Source organism: Bombus affinis, chromosome 5 (genome assembly GCF_024516045.1).
Source record: "Bombus affinis isolate iyBomAffi1 chromosome 5, iyBomAffi1.2, whole genome shotgun sequence".
Lineage (NCBI taxonomy): Eukaryota > Metazoa > Arthropoda > Insecta > Hymenoptera > Apidae > Bombus > Bombus affinis.
In genome coordinates this window covers 1,440,804-1,445,758 of record NC_066348.1, presented here as the reverse complement: position 1 = coordinate 1,445,758, position 4,955 = coordinate 1,440,804, and positions in this window count along the sequence as shown.

Below are 4,955 nucleotides of genomic sequence, written 5' to 3'. Positions count from 1 at the left end.
TCTGTTGCGCGTTGCGAGCTGCGTCTCGTGCGTATCGTAACCGACAAAGCTGTTCTCCCACTTTACGAGACAGTCTTCACGGTCGCGTGACAGGCTTGTGATCAAAGCGCGTCATAATTGCCGTTGAAACCTCGCAGCGCGTGATCGATCCGCGTTAACACGTATAGAACGTATCGAAAAATGGTTCTCGCGAAGCTACAGAGCCAGCGAGTTGACCGAATCGGTCGATCGATCTTTTCGGACGAGAAGCCAAGGATTTTCATCGTGTTCTTAGAACGAGTTAAAACGTGGTCGTACACTCGAATCAACTAACTATACATACGTATATTCGAGGCGCTTGCTTCTCAGTATACGCAAATACGAAATCTTCGAGGTTCCCTGGTGTCGCGTCCAAAGCTAATGGCACAAAGATAATCCCTTTGGGTAACCCTCTTGGTTCTCGCCTGCTCGTCCCGTTAGTTTCGAAGGTCTTCAAAGCACTAGGTAATTCGCTCCCTCGTTTCCTCCTTGACGAACTCTATGATTCCCGAGATTACGCGCGTTTCTTTCTCCTTCCGATATATCGCGGTTTCCTTGTCCCTTCATTTTCGCGAAATTAACATCCACGAGAGGAGAAAGAAAATCGTGATTGTGCACGGCTACGTGCAAGCAGAGTAACGTTATTTATTCAGTCCACGTACACTCTTAAAGATAAGGACGCCTAAGCAATAATACCAACAATGGTAACCGACTCTTCGCGGAACGATCGTGTTTCCCTCCCGTTTCCTTCTCATTTTGCGAAAATTTATATCGCTTGGGATCAGTTCTCGCTCTCATCTTATTATACTCGTACGCCAGTGTACACGCATTTGGTCGAAAGTTTTCTTTTTTAACATGGAAAGCGTTCGAGTTGGGAATTTTTTGAAACGACCGTTCTGTTAGATTGGCGATTCTCTTTGATACAACGAAGAGAAATGTTAACGTTCGAGAGTTTACTATTCAATTTTTACTAGTCCGTCAAAGCAAAACACCATGGAGCAACGCTCGAAATTCGCGTTTCCAATGTCTGTCTTTCGATTCGTGTTTGCAACACGGATCGCTAGGCAAAGTTTCACGACTACTTTTCGTCTTTCCTTATTTTTTCGTCTGGTTTGTCGGTAAAAGCTTTCTCGCTCTTAATGCAATTCAAAATTGGACCATGCCACAGGAGGGTGAGAAGTTGAAGTATCGTTCAAGAATATTTCAGAGACGAGATTGCGATAAAAAGGGCGGGAAGAGCGGAGCTTTCTCGTCGCTTTGTTTCCCGCCGGCAGCGTTAATTAAATTACGCCGAGAAAAAAGAAGAGAAGAAAAAAGAAAGAGTAGAAGAGAGCAAAGTTTAAAACTGGCGTTTTCCTAACCTCGTCCAAACACGAACATTGCCTCTTCGTTTCGACATTTCGAGGCAGTTTTTTCAGCCACTAACGAAAATTCCGCATCGATGGCTGTTATCCGGCGAACATATCGGTCACGTGGTATGTAAACTCGACGTCACGGATAAACCATAAATGCGTCCACATTTGCCGTTGCTTCCGCGAAGATCGTTGTTCAAGAATCGTTGGACTCGTACGTGTCTTTCAAACCGCGCTGCTCTTGAACGCGCTACCTGCCGTTTGCATATTTTACGAACCAACCAGATAGTTTCTGTATCTTTCCCTCTCTTCCTATTTTGCACGACTTTCACGTTATTTTCTTTCTTATTATTTTTTATCGCCGATACAGTCGACTTTGGCGAATTAGTCGAAAGTGTATGGAAAGCTTAAAACCATGTTTCTAAAATATCTTTGATATTCGAATAAAAAAGCGAATAAAAGATAGCAGATTGATCGTATTCGAAATGTATTTATTCTAATGCCGAACCTTATAATTACACGAACCTACAATTAAGGGAACTTTGTCGAAAATCAACACGGAATTTGGCACCAAGTGTATTCGATTGGAAAGGAATTTGAAAAAGAAAGCCAAAACATTTCGTAGAGGTATTATTGTTACGTCCGGCGACTCTTTACGGTCGAGGCGGCCACTAGCTGTGCACGTAGAATTAAGCGGACCCCAATAATCCTAAGGAACTGTCATAAAACGAAGCTTCTCGATTTACTTCAAGGCCGTTAATTGGCATAAAACACCTTCTAGTCAAGAGGTTCCTTATGATTATTGCTTCATCAGGTGAAAAAGTGGGGAAACGTGGGTTTTCCCATTTTTCCCGGGATTCCACCCGCAAGCGACCAGTGGTGGTGCGACCACCACTCAGCAAGAGTTTTCTTTTGCGACAACATCGTCACCGAATTTCATTGGATCAACGACTTTATATCAGTCAACATCTCGGCACTGGTTTATATCTACTTTAAATCAGGCATCTCTCTAACTTACACATTCGCACCGAGCGTAAGCATCTTGTCTACAAGTTGTTGGAAATACATAATATCTTTGAACTGTTAATCAATGTTATATTAATTCAACCACTTCTATTATGCTAAACGAGATAGGGAATTTATCAGTTTCGTGACATCGATTGTATAATCGTAACGGGAATTTACGACTACGCTTCCTCGCGATCGCGTCTCTCCGCGAACGGTCGAGAAACAATTATATATGTATTAGTATCGGCATAAGCAGGGAAGATAACCACATTGCTCTTAATGACTAATTGTGGAAGATATTTTTAGCAAAATGATGAATAGTATGTCTTTCCATCTTCGTGGTTACTGGAAGATGAATTAATCTTCGCACACTGAGTTTACGGAAACCAAACGATGACCAGACGTAGATCGATAATTTCGTGAAAATCAGATTGACGATCTGGAAAGGAAGCGAAATCGAGATGGTGCAGATCAAGGGCAAGTAGATCGGCCAGTTGCGAGCAGTTTCGTATCGTGAAGAAACGAGAGTTCGATAGATACCCTTCGCCGTTACGTGGGTTTAAGTTTCAGGGAGTTTTCGGGCGCGCTTCATTTTCGTACTTGCGATTAATCGTCGAGAAGTTCTGCTCTTTCGCAGACCTGGCTGCTACTCGACCGTCTCGGCTTTTCGAAAACGGCACGATAAACATTTAGATGCCGATCGTTCTAGCGGTCTCGCCGATAAGTTTCACGAGTATCGGTCTTGCCTAGCTAAAATATAAAATATCTAAAACCACGTGGCTCGCAGGGGATGTCGATCGATTTTGCAGATTTTACCGGAGCAGAGGAGAGTTCGATACAGTTACGTTTTGCTCGTTTTCGATTCGTGTCACTCGGAAGAGAAACGCTTGCTATGAGAGCGAGTATTGGGGGCGGGAATGGGTTGTGTATCGTGAGACGTTGCGAGGCGATGCGGTGAGGGTGGCGCGATACAATCCGATACAATTGGAACGGCGAGAGAAAGCTAGAGAGAGGAGAAAGGGAGAGACTAAACTGTCGGCAGACCGTATTTATTCTTGTTGCTTGCAACACGCGGGTTACATTGTACTCTCTAGCTAACTTTCCTAACGATCTCGTGGTTCTGCTCGTGTTTTCCTTAAATACGACGAAACTCTGAGATAAGCCGAAACCAGTTAAACCTAAGCGTTTCCTTCCCTCCTTTGTTGCCGCTCGGCAGTCGTTTAATGCTTGCGAGAAAACGAAAGGGTTCAAGAAAGAGAACGAGATCTTCGCTTCTGGAAATTCGCTCGCCGAAAGGGAACGATGAATAGGACGAGAAAGGAATAGAAACGCGAATAAACAACGAGAGGGGCAGTTTGCGAACTTTTGGTTTCCCGTAAATTCTTTCGGTCTTCCTGCTTGTTGGGACAGACGCGGATTGTCTGGTGCATGGTGTCGCAGGAAGTTTACGATTCGAAAAAATATTGATTGCGTTATCGAGATACGACTAATGGTTATACAGTGTAAAGTTGTAAGTGTCAGAACAACTTATTGGAGACTCGTTTCAAATTCATTATGTCTCGCTCTGTCGCATTACCTGTAAACAATGCAATTAGAGTCGCTATCCGAGCCGAAATAAAGTTATTTCAAGCTGCGATAGAAGCTGCGACCAGTTCGCTGCATACGAAATTTTGACGAAGTTTTAGAGGCGTCGAAATAACGTGTTGCTGCCCGTGTACATTATAGCGAACACCCGATGTCCCGTCATAGCTTGCAAATACTATCGGCGCCCGTGTTAATTAGATACTCGCTCCAATGTCCGATAATTGCGCGACAGTTGGTAACTAGATCGTACTCGTTTGAGAGAACTTTTGTTCGCGGTACGTTTGCGTTCGCGTTTAATGCATGATAATGACCGATATGCGTTCCATATGTCTTTTGCAAATACGTAGGTATACCGTTTTATTTAGCGTGCATATCACTTTCCTTCCTCCTCTGTTGTGAACTTTTGAAATTTGTGGGACCGTGTTAATTCGATCACGAACATTTGATCGTTCGTGTTAACCTTCTGACATGGAACGAAATAACGAAGAATATAAAATAGATAGAAGAAGATTCAAATTGTCATAAAAATCGTCTTTTTTAGATTAGTAAATTCTTCGTTTCGTAATCAACTTCAGCACGAAACATTTTTTTGTTTAACTGTACGAATCAAGACTACTCCTCATAGACCACTCCTTCTAGTAGAGGAGGGCGTAGATTATTTAGTTGTAAAAATTATTGTTATCACAGCTGAAAAGTGATTGGGAAACATTGATATACCATAATACAGTATCGCGGGACTGTTAAGGAGCGGATTAATCTCCTTGACCTTACGCCGTCTTAAATCTTCTGGTTAACCGATAGCCCATTGGTAATTTTGCTGATAATTTCATTCGTTAAGAAATTTCAAGAAAGAAACAAATTTTAAACAGTCCGAGACTCGTTTATTTTCCGTCTGTTGAAATAAGCTTCGGCCCGATTGAATATGCGTCTTGCAACAACAGGTTTGGGATATACACGTATATGAGACAGGGTAAAATAGCGAAATGGCGATCG